Source organism: Carettochelys insculpta, chromosome 2 (genome assembly GCF_033958435.1).
Source record: "Carettochelys insculpta isolate YL-2023 chromosome 2, ASM3395843v1, whole genome shotgun sequence".
NCBI lineage: Eukaryota > Metazoa > Chordata > Testudines > Carettochelyidae > Carettochelys > Carettochelys insculpta.
In genome coordinates, this window is record NC_134138.1 from 189,065,140 (window position 1) to 189,074,893 (window position 9,754).

Here is a 9,754-nt window from a genome sequence, read left to right on the forward strand (position 1 = left end):
GAGCAGGGTAGATCCTGGGAATGGGGTTCTGTAAAATACTTTTGAGTTTAAAAGAGTTCCATGGCCAACTAAAATTTTGGAATACTGGATTAGAAGATGTGCTAAGGCTAGGGCAGATAGAATGCTAATTTACAGACTCCTTAAGTTGTCTTGTTTTTTTATATTAATAGACATTGTTTGTAACATACATAGCTTATGCTGAAGGGTGACAGACCTTTACAGAGCTGTAAAGATGATTTCTTGGAATTGCCTCACTTCCGAATGGATATCCAGAAGCTTTAACTTTACATGAAAAAAATAGTATAGAGAAAATCTAGGCTGTAATTAAGGTCTGGTGACAACTCCAATTTACAAAAGATCCCATGGGAAATTAAATTGTACCTTGTGGGAGCAGAATCAGGCTTGTCGTTTCTCCACGCCTCAAAATAAGTTGTGGGACTGCATGACTTCCAGTCTCATTATCTTGGCTTATTTATGTTTCTGTAATTTGAAACTTGTGCTATGTTCTGTTTTGTCAATTGCAAGCACCAGCATCAGTGAAAATTTTAAAATAGTGAAAGCGGAAAAATGTTGATAAATATCTGAGCTGACTTTGCCATAGTTTTAGAGTAAAGGATTGTGAATGGAAAATTAAACACTTTATGGAGAAAATAGCCTATATCTTCTGCATTCTTTCCAGGCAGGCTTGGGAGTTGTGCATGCTTCTATGGCTTTGATTTCCATGAGTTTGCATTCTCTGGCTTATTTCCACTCACTTGTTCAACACCACCGAGGATGCACAAGTATAAATTGCAGTAGATTTTGTCTGCAATCTTACTGTAGCCCTGTTGATCCCAAGGTGTGAGAGGGAAAGAGGGTGGATGGGGTAATAGCTGACATTAGGCCATCTTTTGCTGGTGAAAGACTGAAACTTCTGAGTTCCATAGAGCTCTTCTCCATGCCCTGATTTTATTATCCTTAAATATAAAGGGTATTGATCATCTGAGTTACAGAAGCAATAAAAATGATGTTATTTCAGCCAAGTGAAGAATCTGACCAAGAATTTGCTTTGCTAGTGAAAGCAATTTAGAGATTAAAAATAAAACAGATTGCAAATTAACCTGTTAGCACATAGTGGCTTGTGTGAAGTAGACAAATTACTGTGAACCACCAAATGTGATTCACATTTCTCAGTTACTCATGAATATAAATTCACAGTCCCTAGAGTGAATGAAAAAAGTGACTGGCCTTTCAAATCATAAACTTTGTATTAATCACAGGGTGATAACTTATTCCCACTCACTCGTATTATCTGAAGTAAAGAATAAACATCAGTGTAACATAAAATATTTTCAAAGATAAGGTGTGTTATTTTGTATTTCCTTCTGTTGTTTGAATTGTTTCTGAAATAGAAATTAAAGTGATTTTTCATTCGAAATTTAATCTAGTTATCTGAGGCCCCACTTAAACAAGCTGCAGGTTGAGCCTCTCTAATCCGGCACTCTATCATCTGGCAACATCTGTCGTATGGCATGATTTTAGCTGGATCTCCACTTACCATAGGTATGGCCAAGTCTCCTGTGGTCTTATAAAATTTGTTTATAGCCACCAGTCCTGGCTCTCAGTGTTCTGTGCTGTTATTTACCCCTAAATGTCTTCTAAGCAGTTGAAGTACAGTAGACCCTGGAGGGGTATGTTCCCACACATCCTTGCGTAACCCAAATTTCACGTAAGTCAGGAGCAGTTTTTTTCTGGGTGGAATGAATGTTCTGCAGCCAGGGAGCAGCAGGAGCACCTGGAGCTTCTTCTTGAACAGTCAGTCCTGGGGTTTGGGGGTGGGGAGGCAGTTGGAGTAGGTTAAGTCTGGCAGTAGTCTGGGGCCATGGGAGGGGGGTAAGCCTGGGGTGGGTTAGGGCTGCAGGGGCATGGTGGGTTTGAACAGAAGCCATGTGTGGAGGGTTTGAACTGGAGCCAGGAACGCCCATGACTGCTGCTTCCCCAGGGCTCCGATTCCCTGGGGCTTGGTGCAGCCGGGAGGAGGGTGAGCCAGAGCCATGTGTGGGTGGGGAGCGGCGCTGGGAGCAGGGCTGAGCTGGGTCCACATGGGGTCCGGGGGAGGTTAAACCAGGGCTGGTGGGGGGAGCGGGATTTTGAGTTGCACTTAACTTCTGTAAATGCGAGTTAGGTGCAATTGAAAATCGTGCATTTTGAGGGTTTACTGTATTGGTAATGCTGCTAGACAATATTAACCTCCTGTGGGTTGGCAAATTCTCTTGTTTGGCATTAGTTAGGTCCCCAGGGTGCTGGATTAGAGAGGTTCAACCTGAACTGGAATTTTTACGCCTATCTTTAAGAATGTGACTTCCCATTGAATATGAGATTTGTCTACAGGCAGATTGTGATGATTATTTTCCTATTGTGGTATGGGGTGCAAATGGTCTTTTGAAGTAGTTAAATTGATACAAGCCCTAGTTCTGACAAAGTTATAATGAAATAAAGATTTATTATAGAAATACAGCTTATTCCTTTTCCCTATAGGTATATACCAATATAAAGTACCTTTATTCCTGTATAACATCATCCATAGGTAGGGGGTAATTGTACTACTTTATATTACTACAGTGAAAGTGTACAACTTTTGTGAGTAGATAAGGCGCTAAGCATGCACTGGCCTAGTTTGCTGAAGTGAGATTTGAATGCCTAAAATGTTTAATACACTTATTTGTTGAGTACACTGCAGTTACATGTACAGTTATGTGTGGGCTAAAGTGTTTGTGTAATCGAGGCCTATGTCTGCAAAACCTTGAGAGAAAAAACTGGTATTGTGTTCTTTGTAAATTATAGATAACATTTATTAGTTACTCAGTCTAAGAAGTCATCTTTTCTCTTTTCTTCCTAAAAGTCATGGAAACTAATGTTCAAATGAACATGGTGGAGAAAAAATTGGCATAAATCACACATGGAAACATTGTTTCTTCTCTTTTTTCTGATTAACTGATAGCTAACCTGCTATGGGAACAGCTGATGGAAAGTTTTAATACTGGAATAGTGTGATTTTCCAAACGAAATTATAATCTGTTAATTCCTCCCTCAAGGAATGTGCAAGGATCATCCACTTCACTTACATATTGCTTTGGGCTATATTGGAATTTCTTGTTCATCAGGTATCACCCAGGATCAGATTCTGTAACTGGTTCTTATGGATGGGTAAGGTACGGGGGGAAGTAATAGAGGTGGGAGCAGGGGGCCTTCAGTCTTATGCATCCCCAACATGGAAGCCAGCCACAATTGCAACAAACTACCGTTGCAGTTCCTGTGCTCTCCTGCATGTAGGAATTGCTCCCTGTTAGTGACACATAGGGCCCAACACTTCCGAGTATAAGGAGTGAAGTTGTGCAAGACTTTTGGACACACACATTTCAGTCCTCTTTCTTTTTCCTGCCAAGACCTGACCCATGGTATCTTTCAGACACAGTGGAGTAGAATTCCTATATGCTTGTGGGTTTCTGGGTATTGCTCTGTTATCATCACATACACTGATGATCAAAAGTTAGGAAAAGGGAATTCCAAACTGAACAACATTCTTCTTTTATGCAGATTACATGCTATTGCTTCACAGGTTGATATGGAAATTAAAAATGCTGCATAGTGTAAAAGATGCATTAATCTTGTAGTAATACAAAGTCTTCTGTCTATCTGCAATTCTGTGTGCTAATTGTTTTCTTGCTTGCTTTCAGATCTGATTTTAAACAAAAATTAGAGGTATTCTTCATAGTTAGCCATAGTACTTGGCTTGGAACTCCCGATATTAGACACAAAATCAATGTTGATGAAAATTCACAAATGCCAAAATGTCTTAAGTGAAGCCATGACTTAACTTGATTCTGGGCTTGATGATGTGGAGCAAATTATATATCGTTGCTGTGTATCTGATTTTCTTCCTTAAGGAATTTATAAATGCTGAATCAACTGCAGTGCTCAGCCCAAAGAAATGAGTACATAGAGTAGGAGAACTGAAATCTGAACCCTGACGAACTACTGCCAATGGATTGTTGCTGAGTGGTAGCTATTGTACTGTGAAGTGATAGATAGCAGACTGGCTGTTTTCCACCTGGCATGACCTCTTGTGGCAGAGTATCCCTCTCAGTCGTACTGCCATTGATATAACCCTAGCATTTATCAATGCCTCCATGGGTACCTCCTTAAAGATCCATCATAGACTTCTATTTTGTAGCACAAGGCAAGTATAGAGGACAGTGAATTTTCATATGCTTCTGGGTAGTGTATTCCTCAGGAGGGAAAACCAGATAATTTGTCTTATTCAGAAATGCATGATGATTTATTATCCAAAAGTGTCTGAAAATAAGAACCTTTTAAGTATTCAAGAATAAATGAAGAGATGAATCAGGCAGCTGCCAAATAAGCAAAACAATTTGAAGAAGGAAGTATTTTCATTGATTTAGGTGGTCAGTCACCTCCTTCCCTATCACTTTATTTTCCAGTCTCAGGTTTGTTCCTCCTCTTGTTCCTGAGTCTTAGTTTTGATGCAGTGTGGACAGATATGGGCAGCCATCAAATCTAGTATTAGATTAGATTAAGTGTTTGATGTTTTTGGCCTTTTTATTATGCAGTAGGTCATCAGATTACACATACAGATAACCAGAGTGGCCATACAGTAAAATGAAGTAAAATATGCAGTCAGTAATTGCAGTTGATTTTGACAAGGTTTCCTAAGAAGGCTATAATAAAAATAGCCCGAACAAGATAAATCCCCTCCAAATTGACACACAGAAATGAACAAGTAATTCCTGATGAGTAATACAAATAAGAGAGATTATAACAAGCACCTTTTTATATAGAGAAAGCATGACAACTACTTGATAACTTTACCAGAGTCAATTATTGTTAAACTGTATTTATTAGTCTGTCTAGAAAATTAAGATATACTTCATGTTGATGCAGTTGCCAAGTTCTTGATTAATTTTAGCAGCTATGATCGATGAACTGTACAGATGACCAAACAAAAGAGAACAAGGCTTAATCATATGACTATTTACCTTCAGTTATTTTCTACATGAGATTTTATTGCATCAAATTTAATGATGCCACAGCTGTTAAGCTGCACTGCAAACTGACTTAACACCAGTTTTACATCAGCAGGACAACTTTAGGCATACTGATTATAATACATATTGCACTGTCAACAGAGTGTAGCTAAAGGAGAGCACACTTTTGAAATATCACTCAGAAGGGAACAGATTTTGCTACACATGTTCACGTGGAGCCCTTGGTTTTCATGAGCCTACTTACTTGCAGAATCAGATATTATTTAACACAGTGTTTCCCGATTTTATTTGGCCATGTAACTCTTTTAAACTTGAAAGAATTTTGTGGAACTCCATTCCCAGGCTCTACCACCCTTGCCCCTCAAAGATGCCCCCCATCTCCAGGCTTTACTTGCCTCAGCCCCAAATCCACCCTCTATCCTCAAGCTTTACTCCCCATTCATCAAACCTGCCTCCCATCCCCAGGCTTAACCCCTCTCAGCCTCAAACCCGCCCCCCCCAACATTCCCAGGCATAACCTCTCTCAGCCCCAAAACCACCCACCTCCATCTCCAGGATTAATCCACCTCAGCCTCAAACTAGCCCCCAGGACTAACCCATCTGTGGCACTGGCTGGGGAGCCTACGCTGGATAGCTACGTGCACCCAGTGGAAGGAAGGCTGGCATGGAGGTGTTCCATGGAGGGAGAGGGGGGTGAGCTGAGCCATTCCCACCGGAGGGGTGTGGTCACTTAGGTAGCCAGGCAAGTGAGGGGCTCTCTGTGCCTCTCTGCCCTCTCGCTGCTGAAATAATGGAAATAAATTCATTTGGTTTAATGGCTGGATTCCTCCTACTGCCCTGCCAGCCATTAAACCAATTAAATTTAGTTCTACTGTTTTAGTGGCAGCAAGGCGAAGAGTTGCAGAGGAATTTTCTTGTGGAACCCTTATTTTCACTTTGTGGAATCACAAGGGTTCCGTGGAACACCATGTGGGAAACACTGATTTAACATGAGTAAAATCTGATCCTAAGTAAAGTTTAGCTCCTGCACTATATTTGGTAACTTGACATAGAATCATAGAATCCTAGGATTGGAAGAAACCTCAAGAGGTCATCAAGTCCAACCACCTGCTAACAGCAGGACCAATCACAACAAAAGCAAGGCAGATTATAGGCGGAAGTACATGTAAATAGTTTCCCTGGAGGATCATACTGTTTCAAGGAAGATTTGGTGATAAAATAGTGATGGCTTACAAGGTTTGATGAAGTTGATTTGAACTTTAGTCAAATCTCTTGAGCATAGGTGCTGGAACTAGGAATGCTTGATGGTGAAACAAAGCTTATTCCATTGTCTTCACAAACCTTTCCACCAGTCCTTTGGTAGATGGATAATATGGTGTCAAAATGATGTGATGAATCCTATTTCCTTTCAAAAAATTTCCAAACTTCTCAGAGATGAACTGCAGACTGTTGTCACTCACAAGTTGTTCTGGCAGAACAAAGTGACTAAAGGTTCCACGCAGTTTTTAGATAGCACTCTCAGCAGTAGTGGACAGCATTACAGAGACTTCTGGCCACTTGGAATGGGCATCTAGCACCACCAAGATGTATATTCATTGACTTTAGCTTTCAGTAAACTTTGTATGTCGTGCTTCTTTTGGTACCAAGAAGCGTTGAGGTACTTCCAGCTGAACAATTCCACAACAAAAGAAGTTAATAAAATTATAAAATAAATTGTTCAAGCCCCAATCTCCAAATATTTAGTTAGATTTGGGCAATAATTTGATCTTACTTTTCCAAACTTGCTTGCCAGTCCTCATCTGAAGCATGCTCATCAGTGAATGGAATATACTGGTATTCTAGTTTCACTTTTATGGTAAGTAATGTTGCATTGGAAAATAAAATACATAATTTTACTTATAAGCTTCAGACACGCAGACATACTGAAGCATAAAAGGCTGAAAATTAGACTGATGGACTGTGAAGCATTTTATTTATACATTAACTGAGCAGCTGCCAAAGGAAAAATCTTTCTTTAACTGAATCAAATACAATGGGCTAGCACCATCCTTTGTGTCGCTTAACCAAATGCAGCGGAGCTACATCAATAATACATTTGTTGCAATAACTTTAATTTAGAAGTGTGGTTCTGTTACCTGATTAGCAGAGCTATCATGTCTTCCTTTAAAAAGATCGTGTTTTTCTAACATTTGCAGCCGGAGCAGTGTGTCAAGATTTGATGAGTAAGTGTCTTAAAGTCTGATTTCCCCAGGAATTGAAATTGGATGTGTGTGTACCCAATAAGGGGTGAGAACCTTAGGGCAAAGATGGGCTGTATGGCACCACAGTAAAAACTGAAAAATGATTCACAGACATTTTATTGGTTGTAACTTACATTTTTAAATCATCACAAAAATTGAAATAGTCTCTATAAGCCTACTACGGAGCACTATATCTGCATTCTTTCTTGGTTTCTTCTAATTTTGTATAACTCTGCTAATTAACTTATTGAACGTGGTATACTGGTGGCTTCTCTTATGTCCAGTACTTCCAGTTCTTCAGGGTATGCTCACAATCATGCAAATGATGACTTCCTTCAGAAGACAAAATTCTGTTCAATGAGGAAAAAGAATGCCTAACTGTAGGTGTTGTGACTAGGTCTAGAAAGAGATGAATTCTTACTTCCTTCATTGCAGGAGAAACAGCACAAGAAATTGGGTTAAAATTCTAGTCAGGATAAAGGTGTCGAAATCAAATGTATGAAATTCCACTCTGTGTCCAAAATCTTTGTTCTGTCCTGATCACATGGCAGCCCCATTGCAGGTAGTGTCTCACTTCACTCAACTGTCAGTGTTTTATAAGACAGGTATCACCAAAAGCTACACAGAGGTTGATAGATCCAGAAGCTGGTGTTGTAGAGATGTAGCAATCAAATTAGTTTACTTTTGTTATCTGGCTTAACAAACTCTTTATGTTCTCTTCATTTAAGGAGTCAATATAAATGTCCTAATTAGTCAGCTTCTGAATTCTGTGTGTGACTACCCAGAGGCAGACTCAAATCTGGGACCTCTGGAGCTTAGCGCAGGAACCTCTACAGTCTGAGCTAAAAGCCAGCTGGCTTTCAGCTCAGACTGTAAGGGAGACTCATTCTTTCTCTGGGTAACCAGTCTAGGTGCCACTCTATGGGACAGTGAAGGATTAGGGTTACATTTTCCTTTTTTCAGTACATTTTCAATGTCTTTCTCTCTGATCCAAGTGTAGTTTCCATTTCTGGACAGAGATCTACTGCTGTTGTAGCATATACCTGAATGCCGTTGTTAATGACCCAAGTGGTTTCAACAATAGACTTTTAAGAGAGAGTGTGGTGATTGTCTCCTCTGAACTTAGTAGCAAATCTAGTCCACTAGTCTCACTACTTAGATCTATCCCATCCCAGCAGATATTTTCCAAAGCCACTAATTATGGTTGCAGCAATTTTAAGTCAATAGTTATGGATCAATCATAAGAAAACCAGTGTTCTTTCTAGTTTGGATTAATCTGAACTTCAGTCCCAGTGTATCTTCTATATTTCCCAAGATGTTCAATCCTTTTGGACACTTGCTGTAAAAAGAGTATGATGAAGACATTAAATTTATAGCTTTTTAACTGACTGTTGAAGATTCTGCAGCTCTTAAAAGGGCTAGTTAGGGAAGATGGTATTTGACCTATGTAGAGAGTTTAGAGTTCTACTTTTCCATGAGCAAACTTTGTGCTTTCAGAAGGATAGTGAGCATTTGCTGGTCTTCATCAGTGTCCAACTTCAGGATTACCAAATGACAATATGCTTAATGTTGAGGAGTCCTGTGGCCCCTTAAAGACAAATAAACTTATTTGGGCATATATCTATATCAGTCCCTTATAAGGCTTTCTGCATGTCAGTGCAATCTGGAGGATTGGTGTTTTGCAGCCTTTTCACATAGTTTGTCAGCATTGGTTTTGCTGATCTGGCAAACCAATCTCCTCCGCTTTTATTATATAAATGCATGGTATGGTCACATCTCACTTGCAGTTTTGGTTTGTGTCCATTTCTCTCTCTCTCTCTCTCAGTCTTTGGCTGTGTCTACACTAGCCCAAAACTTCGAAATGGCCATGCAAATGGTCATTTTGAAGTTTACTAATGAAGCTCTGAAATACATAGCCAGCACCTCATTAGAATGCCGGCAGCCGTGGCACTTCGAAATTGACGTGGCTCGACACCGTGCAGCTCATCCAGACGGGGCTCCTTTTCGAAAGGACCCTGGCAACTTCGAAATCCCTTTATTCCTAACAGCAGATAGGAAAAAGGGGATTTCGAAGTTGCCAGGGTTGTTTTGAAAAGGAGCCGAGTCTGGATGAGCCGTGCGGTGGTGAGCCACGTCAATTTCGAAGTGCCGTGGCTGCTGGCATTCTAATGAGGCGCTGAATATGTATTTCAGTGCTTCATTAGTAAACTTCAAAATGATCATTTGCATGGCCATTTTGAAGTTTTGGGATAGTGTAGACACAGCCTTTATGTATTAGAGTTGGAACAGTTACAGAGAAGGGCAACATAAAATGATTAGGAGAATGGAACAGCTTTCTTATGCAGAGAAATTAAAGAGCCTGGAACTTTTCAGCTTTGAAAAGAGAGGACTAAGCAATGACAGGTCTATAAAATCTTGCCTGTATGGAGAAAGTGAATAAGTTCCTTCAGAGAACACAGGAACTAGGGG